The following is a 24,229-nucleotide window of genomic DNA, read 5'->3' as shown; positions in this document are numbered from 1 at the left end:
TCCTTAGTGCTACTATCAATTAGCTTGTTCATGTTGTTCTTACACCCCTTTGTATGTTCACTATTTTTGTGCTCTATATGTGAACCAGCTCCCGTGGCTTGGTGGCTATCGCCTTCCACGCCGAGACGGGGAGGCTGTTATTTATCCACACACCCCTACACCCCCTAACACCCATTAAAAGTTCAGTGACACCTCCCTAACTTTTTCACTTGTGTAGCCCCTAGAGGGGATGCCCTTGCGATTTCAGCTTTAGACACATGTCGGTAATGACATGTTAAGCTGTAATGATGTAACTATAATAATGACCCCCCCCCCCCACCCAATTTTTTCCAACACCCCTCCATGCTTGGGATTCTGAATAAACCACTGCGGGAAGGTGATTCGGGTTCGATATATACGTGCACGGGCTGCGTATGGTTTCCCTGCGTTTTCCCTCTGACGCTGTGAGTCCCCCATGAAGTCGGCCCAGAAGACACGATCCACCTCAGGAACATGCCTCCCGTGGAGGCATAGGCAGAGCGCTCTGCAGTGGAACCTCTACCAGCACAACACCACCACCACCATTTATGTGATATATTACATCGTATTGAGCACCCATAATGGTTGCGTTGTTCAGCGCGCAGGTCATCATATTAGTTTTAGTGCATCATACGCTGTCGCCTATGCCTACGTGTAAGGTATAGCGTGATGGTTCTGCGCATGCACAGAACCGCCAACGCTATACCTTACGTATAGCATTGGCACGTTGGCGTTAGCGTTGGTTGCGTTTAGCGTTATACGCTAGAACTCTCTATTAATATGTTTGCTCGACGGTTTTCGTCTTTGCCGCTTATCGTGTATATAACAATGTGACGTATACACTGCTCGGCGATATTTCTATCGCAGTCAAGCCTATATAAACACTCAACTCATTCATTTCATTTTCATTTAGTTTATTTATTTCGTTCATGTACGTAACATGAACTCCGTCATGTAATGCCCATCCCGGAGACTTTGAAACGCCGTAAATATATAAATAAAAAAAGGGGAGGATTAGGTTGACGATGTACAACTCTCACACCATCATCATCACACGTACGAAACAGACTCTGCATCCTGTGTGCGGCCTCGCATACTTTGAGTTGTAAAGCCCGGCTACGAAGCCTCATGTTGCAACTAAATCTCGGCAGCGACACAGCATTTAATGCATCCATTCCATTAGTGGAATGAGACCTCCCGCTATGTCCGAAAGATATACCGAGTTCGGTTCCCTCTCCCTCACCCTCTTTCTCACCCTCTCCCGCGGGCTTCTGGTTGGCGACTTCGCGGCGGCGTCCTATTACGTAAGTGTGTTATGGTCTTTGCGATACTGCCATGTCAAGACAGAAGTTGCTGGAGGTTGGATAGACTCGAGTTAATGGAGAGAAGGCTCCTAACACGTATACGGTGCTTGTCTGACGGTGGAATGGAAATCAATTAGTGTCTGGTCTTGACGTTCGACATGTGGGTCGCTGCGGTAGTTGTTGATGGCGTCTTCTTTGATGTGCTTCGTGACCTATAAACTGACTGGTCACTGATGATGGGAATGCAGTGAAGGTGTAAGGGAACTGCTGATCTTAAAAAGGATGTGGGCATATACATGCATTCATTCATCGAATGCGACTCGATGTGGCTCTTACAGCTCAATGGCGTTACTGCATGATACAAGTGGACTCTCCCATCACTCTAAGGAAAAAAAGGAGTATTTTTACTCCTTTTGGGGACTAAATGCATTGCCACAAAAAATAGTCCCTTTCGGGAGTAAATGAATGTCACAGAGCGGAGACTGCATTTTCACGCGCTGTTCTAATAATCCCAGGTACACAATTTGTGTACATGCATGAAAACACGTTGAAGCAAACCGTCAACCGTGATATATCGAGTGATGTAAAATCTTGCGCCATACATAGGGCACAATTTGCGAAGAAAGATGCGCTAACTGTTTTCACTCTGTGTGGCTGGAAAATTGCTACTTTGGCTGAATTATCCAGCCTTATGCCATCAGATTGACCAAGGGCACATATTTACGTAGACTGTTGCAGTCAGGAGACCATTCGCGAAGTTCAGTGACAATTTGAAGTCCTGGGGAGTAAACGTCTGGTCTAAATGTCGGGTAAGGGGACTAAAATGGGGAGTAATTGCAGTCCAAGGGAGTAGAAGCTGCAATTACTCCCCCTTTCACTGCTTTTTTCTTAGAGTGCAGATGCTGTCACTGCGGTGCCCTAGAGGATCCAGAGCACATTCTTTTTCATCGCCCCCCCCCCCCTTCTCTCAAAATTGCTTGGTCCCTGGCCGAATCCTACCCACAAACACTGTGCCCTCAACGCTCTTTTTGACATTTAGGACACCATTGGATATCGAACCTTATTGCGAAGGTGCTCATTGTTTCGTTCCCCACATCATCACCAGCGATGGGGGTAAAGTATCGCCCCTGGTGATGAAACTCCCCATTCCTCATATTAAAATTAAAGTTGTTGTTGTTGTTGTTTTGACGCCTCACCCTAAGCACTGCACTCTAAGAAAAAAAGGAGCAGTTTTACTCCTTTTGGGGAGTAATTGCATTGGCACAAAAAATAGTCCCTTTCGGGAGTAAATGCACGGGAGTAAATGAATGTCACAGAGTGAAGAGCGCATTTCACGCGCTGTTGTAAGAGTCCCAGGTACAAAATTGGTGCGCATGCATGAAGATACTTTGAAGCAAACCGTCAAACGTGATATATCGAGTGATATAAAATCTTGCGCCATACTAGGGCACAATTTGCGAAGAAAGATGCGCTAACTGTTTCTTACTCTGTGTGGCTGGAAAATGGCTACTTTGGCTGAATTATCCAGCCTTATGTCGTTCAAATTGACCAAGGGCACATATTTACCTAGACTTTTGCATTCAGGAGACCATTCGCGAAGTTTAGTGACAATTTGCAGTCCTGGGGAGTAAACGTCGGGACTAAATGTTGGGTTAGGGGACTAAAATGGGGAGTAATTGCAGACTAGGGGAGTAGAAGCTGCAATTACTCCCCGTTTTACTCCTTTTTTTCTTAGAGTGTGGTTTATCAGGGATCGTAAGCACGGTGGGTGTTGGAATAATTGCGGTGGGGGGGGGGGGGAGCGCAATATTACAGTTGCGTTGTATGTTACAGTTTTATGTACCATTGCCAACACGTGTCTAAAGCTGAAAAACCAATGACCCCCTGTGTAGGGGCTACACAGGAACGACAGGCAGGGGGCAGGGGTGCGTCGCCAAACATTTGGGGGTGTAGGGGAGTCCGGATACGTCACTGACGTCCAAGTGAGGTTGCTATACTTGCATTGATGCCAACGCGTGTTGTGGCGTTTGTGAAGGGACTCTCCGTTGTCGGCCTCACTGGTGTACGTGGACAACGTCACGACTGACGACCTGGGGGAATGTCCATCCTGGGCCGACTTCAAAGGCAACTGTGCCGACACATGTCTGGAAGCGTCTAAGGAAAACCCAAGAAAAAAACCCCGAACAGCACAGCTGGCAGCGAGATTCAAACCCGGGTACGTCCCAGCCTCGACGTGACGTGGACAGCACGCTATAACCAACGTGCTTTTTAATGTGGAGGGTAATGGAAGCATAGGTGGTGGTGGTGGTGATGGCGATAGGGCTTGCCGTTGTCGGCCTCACGTATGTGGGCAACGTCACGACTCACGCCCTGGGGGAATGTGCGTCCTGGGCCGACTTCTAAGGGAACTGTGCCGACAATGGAAGCATAGAAAATGCGCACCGCCAATGCTGAAGCTAATCGGACTGTGACGTCGCAGCAGATACAGTGCAATTGAGGCTGCCGCGAGAGGGGTCACGTGCTTTCCAGATCCAATAGGATTTATTCGCCACATCACTTCCATAGGCGCCAGTCGCTTCGCGGTGCTAACAACGGCAGATGGGCATCGAAACTGTCGGGCAGCCTGTTTGGCTTTTGAGGTGTTGTTGTTGTTGTTTTTAAGTGTTGAGAGAGGTCAGTCGATATTTGGCTTGCTACTCTTCAAAAAAAAAAAAAAAAGAAGAAGAAGAAAAAAAAGAAAAAGGTGTCCCTATAGTGTTCCTATATAGCACAAGACATAGGAATAGTCGTCAGTAATTCGCAGCTTGAAAATCGATTTCCCAGCCCAATGTGTCCGTGCCTAATTTAACAACTGGCACATCGGCCCGGAACATATACGGCCGACTAAAACAACGCTATACACACGAAAAGAAAGAAAAATGAAAAGAAAGCAAAACTTTAAAATGCCCCACGCATGGACGGACTTCACCGGCATGTCCTCTAACGCCCCTGCCGAGACTTTTAGCGACTGGAGCGTTAGCGTTTTATTTCCAGCTCCCCCGTCGTAAGGACAAATCGGTTGAGCTTCTGGAAGGAACATCGTAAAAGGAATTCCTTGTCCCCTCTATTCAGGCGAGAGCCTAAAACGGGTAAGAGCGCACGGAGAGGTTTTCTTTTTTTCGCTCCTTTTTAGCGCTATACTTTCTCCGAACGTCTTAAAAAAATATAAAACGTATATAGAAAATTCTGCTTCGATTGTTTGCAAATTTTTATGGGTACGAGCTCGAAGCGGTGCGCTTTGTTTTGCGAAGCTTTATTCCGCCCTTTCTCTTCTGTTGTCGTACGCATAAAAATGTCGTCTTCGAAGCTCTAGTTGAGAGGCAGGCGATCTCAAAGAGTCTTTTTTTTTTATGTCTTCACTTTTTGGTGAGGGTCGGTCAAGGGGATTTTTGTATGCCTGAAGGACGGCGATACCGAATAAGAGTCGGATATAACTTGGGTGACGGTAGTCCCTGGATATGGGTGGATTGTAATGTGGTACATGTGTTGGTACGACGTGCATGTATAATACATGGTGCTAGCTTTCAAGTTTCTTTTCCGTTTTTTTCTTTCTTTTTTTTTCTGTTCTGTGATGCAACTGTATCGATGCGCGGTTCTCTAATAGCGCCAAACGCCACAGAAGTGCCTGCATAGTCTGGCACATAGGTCTGGCTGACCTCTCCTTGCGTGGACGCCACCTCCTGTTTATTAAACTTATATACCCCCCCCCCCCCCCTGCATAATCAATTCCGCCGGCATTTTATCAAGGTAGGGGCGGATTTAAGGGTCTGTCAGGGGGTCTTAAGGAAATTTCCTGCTTTGCGGCACAGCATCATCTATGAGATAGGGTTTTTACATAGGGAACACAGCCGTAAGGGTGGTGGTGGGGGGCGGTCGCCTCCTCCCGCCCAACTCCCCTGAAATCCGCCCCTGATCGAGGCTTTTGCGCTGCGAAGGACTTATTCAAAATGAGCGAATCGGATACGTTGATAGTTAAGAACAAGCGCGAATCAACAACGGCGAGCCGATCCTGCCATCCCCCCCCCCCCCCCACCAACCCCCAGCAAACCTTTTGTGTTTGCTTATCAGTGGTCACAGCGGCCTGCCATTAGAGTTGTCTTGAGAATCGATAGCGTTGGACTATTGATAGGGTACTGTTGCGACGATGCCGCGCAAGTTATTGCCAACATCAGCTGGGACGGTGTTACTAGGTTTTTATCTACATTATGCAAAAGTTTATCTTGTCTTGATCACATAGTTGATGTGGTATTGCGTGTGTCACACTATGTCCTCGACTTCATATAGGACAGAGGAACACAACGCCAAAGACACGTCAGGCTTTCTGTTCAAACAGTGTTTGGTACATTACTATGCACTCGTGTCCACTTTCAACACTTCATTCAGAGGACCACAGACTGAACTTTAGCTTCAGAAACTTGCCAGCAGTTATCCCCGAAAACGCATATCCTGGAAATTTAACACCCTCGCGGACTGTCACACATCGCGTGACCTCACCATTGAGACGAAATCTCGCTAATAAACCCTCGAACTAAGACGTCGTCTGCTGTAAGGAACTGATGAAAGATTGGCGCCATGTGTCTGCCAAAAGTACACTGGTCGCGGCGCCGCCTCGCGGGGCGGGCAGACAGTTTTGGGTCGCGCGGAGTTCGCGAACGACTTCCGCTGTTGACAACCAACGCGTGAAAGAGACGACACAAGGGGACGAGTGCGAAGACATCGAACGCCTCACAAAGAGACCCCCGGAGTGTCGTAAATTGTCAAGTCCGGGATATCTTCGGCGCGTCTCGAAGAAGTGGCCGTTTGTATGCGCTTCGCACCTGCGCGAACGAAATGGGGCCGTTAATTTGAAGTCGAGTGCATGTTGCTGTCTCTGACGTTCTGATATAACGGCCTGTTTTTTTATGCATCTCAGTTTCATCTTGTAGTACTGTGAGAGGGAGAGGCTGTGTAGCGTGTAATGGCCATTTCAATGGAGGGTCTCGACGAATGAATGGGTGGTATATATATAGAAGTAGATGTTTTTACTCGTCCTCGTTGCTTGACAAAAGCTCTTGTTGTGCCATGTTCGTAAATAAGGAGGTGTTGAAATCTTCGGTCGTGTATCGCATATGCCTGATGTTGTGGTCATAATATGGGGAATACGAAACTCATTTCGTCAATCTATCGTTACACGTTTCTATATTCGATGCTTCATTCATTCATTTGGTATTTCGTGAGTCATTATCTCGTCCATCAACCTTTCATTCTGTACTCGTTTTCTTAGGATTAAATGGACGAATTGTGAAACGTGAGAACCGTTTCCGACAGAGTACTCGGAATTCGCGATACTCGTTTCGTGGTCCCTTTAAGTAAGTGTGCAGCAACTACGTTAGCTTAACTTGTTCACCATAGCTGTAACTATTTAGTAAATAAAAAAAGGGCTTTATCTAGCTGGCACTCAGTTACTGTTATCAAAAGCTAGCATGTGTTACTCACATTTTACCATAACTTACGAACGGTATGTACAAGTGAAACTGAAAAGTGTGCCGATGTGTCCGTTAATTCCCGTCCGGCGTCATGGTCGTCACACCGAACGATGTTCTCTCCTGTTCACAAATTCCTTGCAACAACCAACGATTACAAAAAGAAAAAAAAAAGAAAAAGCAAGACCACCAAAGGATATCCCATCTCATCTCATCACACGTACTATGCATCGGAATCCCGCATAACTTCACCATCTCCCTTCCCCCAGCAGACGAAAGAAAAACTCACATTTAAAGAAATACCGCGATTCTAAAAATGCATAAACGAAATTCATTCCTTCACATATCCAACCGCATCACCGCCGCAGCAGTGTGAATGATGGATGTCTGACATTACTATATACTATACCAGCCTCCAGAAATGGCTGTATATATGTATTTCTTTTTCCGGCTCCCCTAAAAAGAAAAAAGAAAAATTCCCTTCAACTATTTCTCCCCACCCTAGAGAAGATTAAGCTAAAAGTATAAATAAATAACCCACTCCGCAACACATATTACCGAGTATTTTCCATTTTCATATATGCACCCTCCAAAAAACCCCTCCCCACGTAATATTCTCAATCGGCAGAATGTCTCAACGGGTCCTTCAACGTTTTCCAGCCGCCACAGAATTCACTTAGCCAAACTTAGCATTTTCGCCTCAGTCCGGAAAGGAAATAAAGGGAAAGGGGGAAGGGGAGGAGGAGAAGGAAGCGAGGAAGCGGCGAATCCCATCTTGACGATTAAGTTCATCAAGCATCGAAACAGGCGGGTTAGTTGAAGCTAAACTCGTTAGGGAAAGATGGTGGCTTGTCTAAAGTTGAGGGAGTATAAGGGAAAGGGAAGTGGTGGGTGGGGGGTGGGGGCTTTGCCCCGGGGGTGGGAGGAGATAAAGGGGGAGGAGGAAAAGTGGCGGGGGTGTGGAATGGGATGCTAGGGTATAAGATGAAAATGGTGTTGGAAGATGAGCTCTGCTGCAGAGTTTGCGCGCGACTGGCTGCCGTCCGCGGTGTGTCCGTGCTGTCATAATATTTGGGTTAGTCAGGACGAGTGTATATATACGCTATATTGCGCGTGGATATGTAAACATGTTCGTGTGTGAGGTTTAGTCAGGGAAAAGAGAGAGGGTAGGATGGGTGACGCGGAACGGGCGGAATAATTCAAATTCAGAGTCTCCAGGTTAATGATGGAGGAGGAAGAGGTTTCCGGTGCAGTTTGCGGCTATCCATTGTTTGGCTGGCAACAGAATCGTCTGTAGGGAAATTTTGGGAGATTATAAATTGCCTACTTGCCGGTTACTCCTATAGCTGGTCGATGTAACTCCAGCGGTCTCGTCCTGTCTCTCTCTCTCGTTCATTTGTCGACAGTTCGTGACCAACAGCGTGGCCCTGTGGATACAGCACCTCGCGGTTCGCGGTAACCCCCGTAGTGGCGCTGGAGTCTCTCGAGTGTCGGGATCGAATCCCACTACCAACTGTGCCGTCTAAAGTTTACCCTTGCGCTTCTCTCAAAAGGTTTTCAGACACAGATGGGACAGCTCTTCCTGGCACCAAATTCTTTCTAACCGTCCTGTCTCTATGTCTGCGTCTGTAGAAAAATAGACAAAAAAACTGAGCCGATATGCCATGTAGATATAGAATTCGTGACCACTTAAACGTCGTGAGGTAGTCATTAAGAGTCCACCAATCACGACGTGCCTTCGGTGGCCGTCATCAGCCGTATGGACAGCGACCGGTAACTACAGAAAGTCTGTCTTTGAAATCGTTTGCAGCGATTGGCTGAAGCAGATAGCATCGCGACCGTGCGTGTCCATCACTACCAGCACAACATGTCCACGCAGCGAAAGAAGGGGCATTAAATGCGTTGTGATAGATGTGGTTCATCGCATCATGCACACATTGTAGCATTGAGGAGGATATAATTATTTTCTTTGCGTTGTACTTGGAGAGATATACAGTGAACCCTCGTTAATATGACCCCCGATAATCTGACATACGCGCTATACGACCATACTCTTGGGGAACAATGCTGTGAAACCTCTGCAGATGCCCCCCGTTAATATGACAATTCGGCATTATGACAAAAATTTTCGGGAACGACCATGGTCATAATAACGAGAGTTCACTGTAACCCATTGAACAGCTCCCTCCCTCCCTCAAGCTCTGACGTCATAGCTCCGGCCATTCCCACTGGTATACGTAAGCACGTGACCTCTCTCGCGCTTCCTCACTGGCGGAGACGTCTGCCGTGATATGTCAGAGCCGCACGAGTTTCGGTGTTCGCGGTACCGATTTTATACGCTATGTCTATCGCCCCCTTTGTTGTAAAACTTGGAATACAGGTTCATGCAAATAATCGCATTTTACGGCTATCCGAAATAACTTGGGACGAAGTGTGGCAACCCCTTTAAGCATACGTACTCTTAGAAATGAACTTCACCGCACAGCGCGCTCCTAGCGCTCCTAGCTAATGATATCGTTATCTGCCCTGATTTGTTGAAAAAAAGGCGTACGCCTCCCGTTCCCTACAAGTCAGGGCAGATAACGATATCATTCGAGATGATGATTGGCTAGAAGCATGCTATGCGGTGAAGTTCGTTTTTAAGAGTTCATGCTTTGTATATCGATGTGGGGTCGGCACATTGTAAACTGAAAAACACCCTTATGGGTGTAAATGGCTTGTCCTATAGCTCACATAACTTTTTACACCGTATGGTCTGGAACACCCTTTTTAGAGGGTGTATTCTGTGTAAAACACTCTTTGAAAGGGTGCTTTTCCTTGAAAATGCCTTCTTTTGCACCCTTTAAACACTCTTTTAGGAGGGTGTGAGCTTGTTAAACACCCCTAAAAGGTGTTGAAAGGGTGCAAAAGAAGGCATTTTCAAGGAAAAGCACCCTCTCAAAGGGTGTTTTACACAATACGCCTTCTAAAAAGGTTGTTCCAGACCATACGGTGTGAAAAGTGGTGTGAGTTATAGGACAAGACATTTACACCCATAAGGGTGTTTTTCAGTTTACAGTGAGCCCAGTTGCTACGTGATGTTAACGCGGAATTTCAATTAAAAGAGAGAGAGGGAGAGAGAGAAACAGCACACGGGAGCATTTGATCCCGAAAGGCACTTACCTAACGCTACAGACGCTATAATACGAATACTACAAGGTGCCGAACTCCCCCCTTAATTATACATTCCCACTTGGAGACTGCGTTCGAGACTATATATACGCCTATCAGTCAGGCCATGAACAAGAGCACGCACGTCCGTCCCTGCATCCTCCACTTGGGCGTACACGAAACTGCGATTAGCGTCCTCTGCAGCTAAAACGGAGTCGGCAACCCTGGGTTCGTAAGGGTCGACCTTTGAATAATTGAGTTTTTCGCTCTCATCAGTTTCAATCGGCCCCGACGCCCCCCTGCATGTGTCTTCAAGCCACACGGCTTCCAATACACGGATATTTAGATGGATGAACGGACGGCCAATGTCGTTTAGCTTAGAAAGCGTCTCAGGTTTCGAAGTAGAGTGAGAGCGTTTTGGTGGGAAGCAAGTTAGTTTCGTGCATACTGCTTTTTTTTCTTTTTTTTTTTCTTTTCTTTTTTTTTCAGGCTCACAGCCTCGGTGAGGTCTTACAGGGGATGTGATGTTGAGTAAAATGGCTCGTCGGCGTAAAAGGTTTTATGCTCGAAGCTTTGCATGTTTTACTAAGGTGAGGGATATAACTTACTAGAGTGTACTAAGGTGTGAGGGAGACGTAATAGAAGGGACGTGGGTGTGCCGTGTTCTTGGGTGCAGAAGGCTTTGGTAAAAGATGTCACGTGGGGCGATGCGCGTTACGCGTAGATCGAACATTTTCCCCAACAGCCGTTCCTAAGACGTCCCTGAGACATTCATGTTATCTAGTGTAGCGCATACCTCTGTGGCACACATTCGAACGTCATATTAGAATAAGCATTGCACCATAGGCACCTATGCTGTACCCTGCGCCTGTAATGTGCATCTCACCTACACTCCAAGGCAAAAAAAAAAAAAAAAGAGTAAATAAGAGGAAGAACACCAACTACATGAATGACCATGGGATGAGGTGATTCATCGCAACAATTGCAGTCCCATTGCGGTAAATAAGAGGCAATGGAGTGTAACTATGACTTTTACACTCTTTCATACTCTTTTCTGCCCATCTTTAATCTTTATCACCCCGCCTTATTCTTCCAATACCTCCTTTACCCTGCAATAACGACTATGACGTTGCCATACCACGCTGACTATACGCAGGTTCTCGTCCCTTGACTACTGTACTCTAAAATCGCGGCTTGTGAGTGATCACCAAGGTATGTGCTTGTTTTGAGCCATATCCTTTGTGAGTCCAAGTCTCATCGTCTGTAAGCCCGTCTATATAACCCTTCTCAGTGTGTATATACGCCCAGAGCAACGTCTTGCAGAGGTCCTGAATGTTAAGGAGGCATTCTTTATCAATAAACAAAAAGCAGTAACAAAGTAACCGTAAGTGAAGGACAGTAACCTAATTTTACTCCGCATCCACGCGGAGCGATTTTTACTCCCTTGCAGGGTTAAGTTACACTCCTGTGCGACAGTGTAACACGCCTTCGAAAAATGGAGTGAACATTACGCTAAAGAGAGTGATCTCAATGACAAAGATTTGCTGCATAAGAGTTGGGTATACTCGATTTTTTTCTTAGAGTGTATGATGTAACAGAACTTCCCCGGGGGTGTTCACTTGAAATAGGGACTAACTCCTGTATCCTCGATCCTGCCTCAGGGCTTCCTAGAGCCTACAGCATAGGCCCTCAAGGAGCAATCCCTCTCTCCCCGCCGTATTCTCGCTCCGCCCTCACAGATCCCTAGAGCTTAGTGCGCTTCAAGGGCTCCTTTCTTTGATCGTCGAGGCGCACTTTACGTCAGGGCTATTCAGCTGGAACAGTCGTGTAAATGCACACCTACACTGTAAACTGGAAAACACCCTTATGGGTGTAAATGGCTTGTCCTATAACTGACACCTCTTTTTACACCGTACATGGTCTGGAACACCCTTTTTAGAGGGTGTATTCCGTGTAAATCACCCCTGGAAAGGGCGCTTTTCTTTGATAATGCCCTCTTTTGCACTCTTTAGACACCCTTTTAGGAGGGTGTAAGATCGTTAAACACCCTCCTAAAAAGGTGTATAAAGGGTGCAAAAGACGGCATTTTCAAGGAAAAGCACCCTTTCAAAGGGCGTTTTACACGGGATACACCCTCTAAAAAGGGTGTTCCAGACCATACGGTGTAAAAAGAGGAGTCAATTATAGGACAAGCGATTTACACCCATAAGGGTGTTTTTCAGTTTACAGTGTAGACAATATAAAACCCCGATTACGAAACTCTTGATCTGCGGTTATTTCACCATAGCAAGCGGTTCATAAGAGAGCGGTTCATAAGCGGTTCATAAGAGATTCAAAGAGATTAAACAAAGGTACGCAAGAATCTTCCTGCCAGGAGTTCTATACTACTCGACGGATGCACAGGCCTATAACGACGACAGAGTTTCCGCTCTCGTAATCCATCCACTCATACCAAACAGCGTCCGAAAGCAAGAAGACGGGTCACGCAGGCGGCGTCTTTTGAATCCGTCGTAAAAGATCCCCCCTATTATATAACCCGACATCCAAGAACTTGAGTGATTCAAAAGCGACTCGCAACCACCCCCTATTACTTGAAACGCGGTGTCATTTCGCTGCGCTTCGTCCGGGCCCCTTTGTCCGTCTTCGATCGTCAGCGATGATCGCCCTCACCAATCCTCTTCCTTTTATGCCATCCCTTGTATAGGTAGATTACATCGATATTGACAACGGGCAATACGTTGCTTCACTTATGCAGCAGGTCGATGCATATTCACAAAAGCTGCGCACAAAAGACTCGGAAGTCTGTAATTGTGGTCTACAAGGAAAGTCTCAGGTTCGAGGTCCTCGCGGCGGAGGAGTCTTGGTAGCCTTTGCTTAATTATTTCTGTTATCTGCTCCAGACAGCAGCTATATGTCCTGTCAAAGTCGACCTTGAATGTCATCTTGAAAGGTGCTTGGGTGGCTGGTTGAGTATTAGCGTCTATGAAAGTGGTTTTCTCCATTTCTCTGTTGAACCTTTTCTTCGTTAATTGGACAGCCTTTATATGGAAGGTTTTCGTGTTCGCTGGGTTTATTGTGTCTTTCCCTCTCGTCCTCTATGGTTCCCATTGCTGAGCGGAAGTCAAAGATGCAAACGATGTGACGCTGAAGGTGTGAAGATGGGATTTTCCCGATTTCGTGGAGGACGAGGCCGTGGACCACGGAGAGTCCACAGAGAGTCGGCGGAACAGTATATTGATTAGAAGCGTTGTCCTGTCGAGGTCTTCGTTTTAAGTGTTCTATTGTTCCTCATGGAAAGGTTGCCTTCAATGTACTTTGGCGCACTATTAAATCTGCCGTTCTATTATTAACGAAAACGCAAAAATAAAAAAGAAACACGAATAGTCCTGGTTCAGGACGCGATGCAGCGCATATTTGTCCTCGTTCTCTGGGGTACTTCCATGGTACTCACTAAAGAAGCCAAGAAATGACACTTATACCATTGCTCGAAACTGCTCCATTCATCAAGCTGTCCGTCAGGGACTATATATAGCGTGGAAAATATTTTCCCTGCGTCTCGACACTAGCGGCATGGCCTAGCGGGTTAAGACGTCCGCTCGCTGGTGGTAGCGAATTAAAAGTCGTGCTGAAGGTCAGGGAGAAGGTGGGTTCGAATCATACCACCAGCTGGTGCTGTCTTAGGTTTCCCTGGCTTTACCGGCAGACATTGCAGGCGAATGTCGGCGTCGTTCTCCTTCAAGTCCTTCCTGCTGATCCTCTCTCCATCTGTACGTTATCCATCTGTAAAAAAGTACGCTGTCTCGTCACTGCGCACCCTTTCGTGGGCGGCGATGGCTGGTGTTGCGGTGGAGTGCACTTTGAGTATCAAAGAGGGGGGTCCCTCGAACCACACTATAGGCTGTAGCTGTCCCCGTAGGCGGAGCGGGAATACGGTGGAAGGGAGGGGTCTACTTTAGGCTCTACGGAGATCCCTGAGGACGGAGCGGGAATGCAGTGGTCACGTAACGACAATCGACAGTGGTAAGTGTCGAACGTCGGGTCGGAGTCCATCTTGAAGACGAGCACGCAAGTCCAGAAGCAGACAAGCCGACGTTGTGTTAGCCATCCTCCTGTTGGACTCTCGAAGGACGAGATTTTACTTCGGAGAGCCGACTTAGAGTCTTAGTGACTTCTAAGAAAATAGTCACCTTCTGTTCGCACAACTCTCCACTACCCCCCCCCCCCCCTTCTTTTTTAATTCGTTACGTACAACAGAACTTCAGTTGCTATAGTTTGACCTTGTGTGTGTGCTTCGTCTCAGTCTTCGTTTTGCATGCTCGTTTTCAACATGGACAACGGACAATGCTCAACTTACAAACGGATTACGCTATATATTGAAATGCGAGAGCGTTCATGCCTTCATACTCCTTCGACTCCAGGCAAGCTCTGCTCTAACCCTCTAGAAGAAGATGTGTTTTTCGCGCGGATTTCACCTGTTCCATGACTTGAAAACCCGAGACGAGGTATAGAGGAAGCTAACAGACAAACACAAACACGGTCGACCGTGTTTGTGTCTGTCTGTTAGCTTCCTCTATACCTCGTCTCGGGTTTTCAAGTCATCGATCGTCACCACCAGCTCGCTTGCTACCTAACTTTCCTTTCGTTTTCACCTGTTATTCAACAATGGTTGGCTCTCCCTCAGAGCCCTTTCAGTGTGTCTCGAGCTAACGTCCCTGATTCTAGATCTTGTGCACTTTACAGACCCACGCTCCACATCGTTGCCCCCCCCCCTTTTTGTCTTACACCCTCTCCCTCTTCCATCGTTCCTCCTTCCGGAATTCCCAGAGCGTGTTGGGGGAGCAGCGTCGGGGTTAATTATCCGAGTCCCGTTTCAAACGCAGCGTTTCTGTAGATTTGCCCTCCAGGAGTAGATAGTCATTTCGCTTACAGACGTCGCCGTCGAGTGCGTTTCCGAGCTAACTTGAAAAGAGGGCTCGGCACAACTCAACTGTATGCAACAACAAAGCAGGAGGCGCGACGTCTTTGCATATACCAGCGAAAATTTCAATACAAAGCAGAAAGAGCAACGCGGAGGTCGTCCTGTCCTCGTCGTTTGGCGCTGAATCATCAGTATATAGGCACGCTGGTATACAATGTGAACTTTAGGAAAAGTTACGAAAATAATTTAATTTTCTCGAACATCAATCTTGGATCGTACAGTGGCATTCACGTCGTTATTGAGTATAGATTCATGGCGCTTAGCGGTACTCAGCGGTGGCGCACAGAATGAAAATATATTCGAGAGAACTTGGGCCATTTTTTTTTAAAGAAAGATGAGCCTCTGCCGTCAGAAATCTTGCAGTATAGCTGAAGAATGTTACAGAACGCTAGGGCAGCATATAGATATACGACGTGTGTAAGCGTAATATTATAATACGAATTTAGGGCAGATTTACACGTAGGGTAGAGGTGATCGAGTCTTATCTCTGGTGCCATGTTTGTAAACGTAATATTATCGCGGCCCAGTGTTTCATTTTCTTTTTCTTTTTTTGCAGTCGTATCTCCGAATTTTCGTCATTTACTCTCTGCGGAGGAACAGAAATCATAAAGGTACTGTAAAGCAGTAGAGCTGCCATCTCATAAAACGTATCTATTCGATAGCGCATGATCGCTCAGTAGTCTTGCGTCACGATTGTGCTCATAGTTTTTTTTTAAAGAAAATTGAAATTGAAAATTACTGGGAACACTGCCTCGAAGTCGCCAGCTACGCATTGCTCGTGAAGTACGGCGGCAAAACTGCATTGCATGCGCATAACACTGTGCCGAAAACAAAAGAAGTCTCCTATGTGTCGGTTACGTAGCCGTCAGTAGCAGCAAACCAGTCGGGAACATAGATCACTGTTGCTTGACAAATTGGGGACTATTTCCCACCAGACGTCGCCCGGAGCCGTTTTACCTCAATTTTACTAGCACATTAAAAATATCTAGCATTCCCTGTCACGTGTATAACTTATTGTGTTGTGTTTACAAGCTGCAAACTGTTAAACTATGTCGTCAACACATCCCGTCTGTCTATACTGCTCTGCTGACATACCTTTAACCGTGTATTCTCACGAGCGACATACACCCCAGAATACATTCGGAAGACGCATCAAACGTCATAGCTTTCAGTTGTCACGTGATCGCGAACGCTCAACGTCGTGTGTTCACGTACACTGCTAAGCGTAGGGAATATCCTACGACACAGCCACAAGATATTCGGTAGCAGACGACAGGAAAAGACGCTGACGGTGTCTTCTGCTAAGTGTCGTCTGCTAAGTGCACAGTACTGCAGTCGCAGTACATCACTCCCGATATGCCGACGCCGTGTGAATGCTTAACATAACACGTGACGCAACTTAGTCTCCGCGAGCAGTGTTTTCGCTTTTTCTTCCGCTAAAATCTTTTTCGAGGACGTCTCTCGTGTGAATACACGTTAAGTTGAACGGTGCGTGTCATGAGCTCTGCTGTTAGGCACTTCAAGGCGTGCCCAGAAAGCAGGAAAACTACATTTGTGCGCTTCAAGTAACCGTACAGAGAGAAAGCTTCACCTAATTGCTACACCTATCGGGTACAGCAGGGGAACGTCTCAGTTAAGTCGGTTATTGAGCAATATACGACATGTGCCGCGGGGGAGCAGTTCAGTTTAATGGTGCAGTGGTGAAGCACTTGGTGTGCTCGGTACACAATATGTATAGCGGGGCGCTTGAGTTAAACGGTACACTTAAATGCAAAGTAACTTTCCCTTGTGTTGTTCTAAAGCCTCGAAGATGCAAATATCGGCCCAATGAACCATGCACTGTTCATGCGTTGAATTGAAAATGCAATATAATCCCGTTGTTGCAGATACTCCCTCGACGCGTAATTAACTAAATGCGACCAAGAACACGCATGCTGTTCTAAACTGTGTAGCTCATTCGACTATACGGCGACCTCATCCCACTCACCAGTGATTGTGGGTGGAGCATTCTACTGGTTGTGCTTCCTCTACGAATGCAACTTCCACCATCTCATTAAGCCAGTGGCGGTTAATGGCAACCCCGCTTTCCCAGTCTTCGTTTTTGAATTAAGCTAATTTCATTAAGTAGTTGATTATACCCATTTTAAACGCCGCTTTTCCTATTAAATTCCCACTCCACGCCGTGATTCATAAAATACAGCTCTAATGATCATACTCTCAAGCACAGGAGTGAACCGCTTCAGTAAGTACGCAATGGAACATGCCGCGTATAATGGATGGCGCGCACGAAAAAGAAATGTACCTTTCCACAACGCAGGGAATGCCCAACTACCATATTCCTATCCCCGATCTAAATGTATTCCTCATTAACGCGGACCACGCGCATCTGCGTTCAAGACTGTTATTTCGCCCGGGATCGAGGTTACAGCACGGCGCCTGCTAACCCTTTTATCGGTCCAGAAATATGTCTCCGACCGGCTGCTCCTGATTGCGTGGATCCGACACCGAGTAATAGCGTTCATCCCCGAAGACTGTTCCGACTGAGATAGCGAAGGGTTATTAGAATAATGACTGGCGAACACGCCCCGCCATCCCTCGGTGTTGGACCCAATATGGCCGCCGCTTAAGTGTACATGCATCCTCTGATCGTGGTCACGTGATAAGTGTGGAGGAGCTAGAGGCTGCAGCTGTCGTGGTGGGTTGAGCGACTCTTTGACAGAGATGGGGGTTTTGTAAGGCTTGGGATTTGTTCGGAGAAGGAAGGGTTAGCTGTTGATGGGCGTCAGCATATCCAGGTACAGAGATAATGATCGCGCCTTTTCTGTTTCGCCAAAGCGCCGCGAAATAACTATGACTATGAGTAGAGTGGAGACATGGACAAATAGGGAGAGGAGGAAAGGAAGGAGTGAGAGACAAGGGGGGTTATTATGCGTCCTGGGCAGACTTCAGGAGGAAGTGTACCGACATCCGTTTGGAAAGCCAGCCGGAAGACACTTCAAGCAGCACACGCCTATTTCAATCCCACCACCACTGAACTCACTCTTCAGCATGGACGAGGGGTACCATATGACGCTGGTTTTGGACCTCCGCGGATCACTGTCCACAGTAAGACATGGTCAGAAGAACTAGACGCATAAAACTTGTCGACATGTGCATCCCACATAGATTCTCCCACGCAAAACAAGGAATAGAAGAACAAGAAAAGCACGCAGGTATCCATTGACCCTTAAAGTCGTAAACCTTGTCCCATAATAAAGACAAGATCTTTTTCCCAAGAATCTCGTGACGAAGTGAAACTGTGTTCGCGAGTAATACGAGAACGAGAACTATACCATGACAGACGCCGCGATAAGAACCTATGCCAGTTGTATTCTTGGCGCTCGGTGGGATGAGGTTTGTCTCTGTGTCCTCCTGGGGGGAGATCGAAGCGAGATAAAAGTCGGAACTCGAGGTTGCCAGTGCACTTGATGCCTCTGATGCATGTGCGCGACACATGATGGCTTGTGTTGCATCATTCTGGCGCGAGGTGGCGTTCAAGTTGCATACCATTCGACGCTGTTGGTGCTGGCCGAGAATGTGCGTGTCAGCCCGCAGACACGTAGAGGAATTTCAAACACTTGGCAGGAGTGCAGTGATTGTTTTCCTTTCTTAAAGGTGCTCTGCGCAGGCACACGAAGTAAGACAGAGGTGTTGGGCTTGTGGGGGACCTAAAACAGATAAGGTGGGGCCCACATTGATTTTCCACGGATTTCTTCAGGCGGATCAGTGGTTTGTGGCATCTGATCGTTGGTGGTAGCGAACATGTGGGGCGGTGCGAAGTCGGCCCAGGACGCGTACTAGAGGCCTGCCTCCCCCGCCTTGCGGCCGCCCCCTCTCCATCTGGCCACGTTTGTACGTCGCCGATAGGCACAGTTGATTCTCAGTGGTATAACCATAGATTGAGAAGTTACCTGTCAAAAAGAACTCGTTAGAAGTTAAGTTACCGCGTGCTAAATGTAACTAAGTTAATAACGAAGTTCTTCAGCATGAAATCTTACTCGCAGTTACTGAGTTACTTAACAAAAAGAACGAGTTACTTCCAAGTTACTCCGGACACAAAATAGCATTACGCAGGTGCAGCGCGCGAGCAGTTGAGTTAGACCTTGAGTTGCCTGCGGAGGAGTGCAACACGCTTAGATCGTTTTCCTTTATGCCCAACAATAGACCTAAATAAAATACTGTCACCCATTGAATATCACGTTCTATGGCAAAATATGCTATGAAGGAACCGGAGAGAAAGCAAGAAAATGTGTGGACGTGAGTGAAAAGCGAGTGAAAAGCGACTTAAAAGTAACTTGGAACTTAACTTAAGTTACTTTGGCAAAGTTACCAAAAAAAGGAACTATACAGATAAAATGGTTAAAAAGCAAGCGAGCTGGTGGCTAAGATCCATGACGAAAACCCGAGACTGGGAAAAAGACGAAAAACAGACGACACAACACAAAGTCTCAAACACAGCTAAAGTTTAATGGACAACCGCACACTTTTAACACATCAGGTGGGGGAGGAGGGACAGTGCAAAAGGCTCGCCAACGACCACCAGGCTGTAAAACGACTCTCTCACGTTCTCACTCCTTCTTCTTTTGTCTTTAAACGTAGTACCATGCCTGTGAGTGGAGTCGTCCGGGAGTTGGAAAGTAAGAATTTGTGTTTGCTTCAAACCGACAAGTCTTCTAAATTTGCTGTTCTCCCGTCCGCGTCATTTCAGTCCAAGAAATTACAAGTAGTTGATAAGTTGCTGAAACCGTTTGCAGGTGACTTAGAGAAAAATAAGAACTCTATTTGTAAGATTTTCAGAGAGAATGAAATGACCGCCCTTGCTAAAAGTCTCCGCGCTGTTCAACTTGGAAGTCTATCTGTAAAATTTTTGCTGAAGGATCATAAGATTGACATGCCGCTACGTTTGGTGGTGAATGAAAATGGTACATGGCAGAAGGTAGTGTCTCGTTTCATTCAGGACTGTTTGTCCCTAGTTCATGAGCGGAGCAGCATTGTGTTAAAGAATTCCGAATGTCTCATTGAAAGTCTCAAGTCATTTCACGGGAAGAAATGTTTTGCCGCCTCCTTGGATATTAGGGATCTTTACTACTCCCTAGATGAAGGCATTCTGTTGTCTAGAGTAAGAGATCTTCTTGAATCTAAGTTGGTCCGTTTCCAGTCAAAAGCAGGCATTGCTGTGTCAGATTTCTTACGTGTTTTAGAACTTTATCTGAGATCGACTGCCGTTCGCATTGATAAGGGTCTGGTCATTCAAAAAACGGGGGTTTGTATTGGTTCGGCCATCGCACCTGTGTTATCAGAGATTTACTTGTCTACTGTTGATAATGCTGTTACATCATATCTGGCGACAGTTCCCCGTGCTCAACTGCTTGTTAAGCGCCTTGTAGACGATTTGCTGCTGCTCTCTACAGTTAAAGATGATATTTACGCATGTGAGCGTTTGATAAGAGCGACATCCCCTGAGTTGTCTTTCACTGTTGAACACCCGACCAATGCTGTGCTACAGTTCCTTGATGTGAGGCTTTTGCTAACACCTTCTTTGTGTTGGTCGTATGGGAAATTGGCTCCTAAGCCACTTTTACCCGCTAGCAGTTGTCACTCAAAGAATGTAAAACGGGGTGTCGTCACGGGCCTCCTATCTAGCACTTTGAGGAAGTCATGTGTACATCAGTTGTGTATTTCTTTAAACTTTCAGTGTGATCGTCTGCAGCTCGCAGGCTATTCTAATGCAATGCTTTTTAGCGCTCTTGAGTCTGTTTTTAGTAGATTAATTTCCCCCTGTGCCCCACTTGTCACTGATAATGAGATTCGTGTTGCGATCCCATATTTTCACAATGTCTCACATAACATCCTTGCTGTAGCAAAAAAGTTTGGTGTCCGGGTTGTATTTAAAAACTGCTTTAGACTTGATGCTCTCTGTCCTTTCCAGAAGCGTGACAAAGTTTGTAAATCGCATAAAAATAGCTATGTACAATGCCAGTCAAATGTGGTGTATCAGATACCTCTTGCTTGCGGTTTTTGCTATATCGGCCAAACGAAACGTTGCTTGAATGACAGGCTCCGGGAGCACGCTTCGAAGGTAAAAAATGAGGACCAGTCGTCGGAATTGGCAAAGCATCTCAAAGTTTGCTTAAATTGTTCTCCCATATGGGAAGAGACCTTTGTCAAGGCCAGGGAGTCCGACCTCAGTCGGAGGCTTTTGAGAGAAACGTTGTCAATTTTGGGGGCTGGGAACTGTGTCAGCAAAGCGTCTGTGACCTTCGGCCCTGCTTTGGCGAGCCTTTTGCACTGTCCCTCCTCCCCCACCTGATGTGTTAAAAGTGTGCGGTTGTCCATTAAACTTTAGCTGTGTTTGAGACTTTGTGTTGTGTCGTCTGTTTTTCGTCTTTTTCCCAGTCTCGGGTTTTCGTCATGGAAAAGGAACTAGTTCCTCTGAAAGTTACCACGGCGCAAAAGTACCGAGTTACGTTACAAGTTACCAAAAAAAGGAACTTAGTTACAGTAACGAGTTACTTGTAACGAGTTACCTCGAACTCTGGGTATAACACAGTAATAAAAAGAAGTTCAACTGTGCCCGTTCTTGAATGTCATTCAAAGAGTTAAACGTGTCTCATGCGAAACTGCTAAAAAAAAACTCTCTTCTTCTGAGCTGTTTACCAAATACAAGAATCGGAAGGTTTTCATAGAAGTTTTTTTTGCAAATTTTCCGGCTTTGTTGGAGTCCTCCCCTTGGTAAACCAAGCGTAGCTGACGTTAGAGATGCGACACGGCATATATACTGTTGGTGGTGGTTTGGGTGGTTTCACCGTTGTGCGTGATTCGTCGCCTTGAATAAACATTTCGCATTTCACGAATGAATTACTTCCGGACAATCCGAAAGGTCAGTAGCATATAATAAACGCAGTTTTGCGAAAATTACAGATCGCTGGCATGGCAGCAGCAATTTCACGTCGAGTGTTCCGAAAAATTAACGCAATTACGATTAATTAGAAATTAAAATTAACTAAACTAATAAAAATTAGAAATTAATAGGGGTGGAGGGTCAGGGGGAGGGTGACCGGAAACAAATTAGAGAAGAGCCTTACACACACCTCTAGAGTGTGTGTGTGTGTGTGGGGGGGGGGGGGGGTACATTCTCGCGTGCAACGACACTCTTACTACGAAGCACACGCAAGCGCAGCGAAGCCGTACACTGTAAACTGAAGAACACCTTTATGGGTGTAAATGGCTTGTCCTATAACTGACACCTCTTTTTACACCATATGGTCTTAGAACACCCTTTTCAGAGGGTGTATTCTGTGTAAGACACCCTTTGAAAGGGTGCTTTTCCTTGAAAATGCCTTCTTTTGCACCCTTTAAACACCCTTTTAGGAGGGTGTTTAACAACTTTACACCCTCCTAGAAGGGTGTTTAAAGGGTGCAAAAGAAAGCATTTTCAAGGAAAAGCACCCTTTCAAAGGGTGTCTTACACAGAATACACCCTCTGAAAAGGGTGTTCTAAGACCATATGGTGTAAAAAGAGGTGTCAGTTATAGGACAAGCCATTTAAACCCATAAGGGTGTTTTTCAGTTTACAGTGTAGCTTTCATCAAACGCAGTCATCGCGAACCCATTAGAGCTTCGAAACTCGACTCAATAAACAACTTCTCGAGTCAACCTGAAGATTTATGGGCGCCGAAATATGGGGGAGGGACTCGCTTTATTGTTTCTTCAGCTGTCACCAATGGGTACCTATAAATAGCCTAAACCCATCGACAAAACCGGACCCGACGCCATTAGAGGGGGGAGTACACCCACCCTGCTTTTCCTTTTTCATACTGCGTTTACAGTCTAGCACTTTCTTGTATTTTGTCGAGAAAAAAAAAAAAACAATCTACTAAACAACCTGCACCATTTCTTTTCGCAAGCGTTTTTTTTATCTTATTTCATCGCTGTCTACTATGTGCCTTCGTTTTCTAGGCACAATAACCTCTAATAAATCTAATAAAACAAAAACATGCCAATAAAACGCGCAGGAGTAAACAAGGGATCCCTGGAATGACCCATACTTCGGAAATGCGCCAGCTGTGTCGCCATATAAATCTGGCTGCCGGATTGCTCGCAAGTTTCCTTTCAAACGGTCGGCAGTTATACCAGCCTCATCACTTTCTCGTAACTATTACGTCATCACGTGTTGCTGCTGTCGTCCGCGGCGTGGTGCTGCGGATCGGAAATAAATAAAGTGGCCCTTGTGCTAAGCGTGGAGCTTTTAAAAACTCCGGCTTTCGCAAGCTGCGCGAAAGGAAAAGCCTGCGCTGTATCGAGGATCTATTGACTGAAGGTATATATACGCAGCCGAAAATTGAGAATGTAGAAAAGAAATATATGTAGTGCTTCCGAAACGAAGCGTTTTTTTTTTCTTTTCTTTTTCTTTTTTTTTTCAAGAACGCCAGGGAACGTGTCTGAAGCAACCGTGTATAGGCTATATTCCGCAACGTGCTTGCTTGCGTGATACTGATATATAGCACAGTTTTTGGTTTCAGTTCCACGTGGAAAAGGCTTCCGAGAAAGCTTTCCCGGTTGTAATACACTCGTTTTCTTCTTTCTTTCTTTTTTTGCCCCCTCTTTCTTTTTGTGTCGCAATCAGTCTGCTTGAAGCGCACCAACTGCCGTGCATGCTGCTCGAGAACATGCGCTTGTAGATATGTTGCGTATGTATTTGCGCAACCTGTCTGGAGACACTCTGTAATGGGGAAAAGTGGGTCTTGTAAAATACATTCACGGATCCCTATGCAACAAGGCACTGAATGCTGATTTGCTGCTGCGAAACACGCGTGTCAACGGCTGCTGAGAGACACCACTCGGAATGTCGGCACAGACATATGTCGGCACAGTTCCCTTAGAAGTCGGCCCAGGACGCACATTCCCCCAGGGCGTGAGTCGTGACGTTGCCCACATACGTGAGGCCGACAACGGCAAGCCCTATCACCACCACCACCACCACCACCACTCGGAATGTATTGCGCATGCTTCCTTTCTTTCTATTCTTCGATTTTTTTTTTCAATACAAAAGTCATAGAAAGAACAGGACTGAGAGGGCAAGCCGTGTCGAGTCCCAGTCTAGATACATCAATGTTTATACACTTGACATCACGTACGTTTCCTGAAGGGTGTCAAAATATACATGAAAAACAAATACTTGGAAGATCTTAGCATTACACAGAAACAGAGGAAATCTGTGTACGTATATACCAGTATGT

The 24,229-nt window shown here is 46.3% G+C and overlaps 1 long non-coding RNA gene across 1 annotated transcript in view; it reads left to right on the top strand.

Moving 5' to 3' along the window:
- Positions 1–24,229, top strand: part of LOC135387837 (uncharacterized) — a 223,149-nt gene that overhangs the window by 127,905 nt on the left and 71,015 nt on the right. The window contains exon 3 of the long non-coding RNA XR_010421256.1: positions 15,508–15,562. This is a non-coding gene — a long non-coding RNA (uncharacterized LOC135387837). The remainder of the gene's footprint in view (positions 1–15,507; positions 15,563–24,229) is intronic.

The sequence above is a fragment of the Ornithodoros turicata genome, chromosome 3, assembly GCF_037126465.1.
Source record: "Ornithodoros turicata isolate Travis chromosome 3, ASM3712646v1, whole genome shotgun sequence".
In the NCBI taxonomy this organism is placed as follows: Eukaryota; Metazoa; Arthropoda; class Arachnida; order Ixodida; family Argasidae; genus Ornithodoros; species Ornithodoros turicata.
This window is presented reverse-complemented; position numbering and strand designations above follow the sequence as displayed.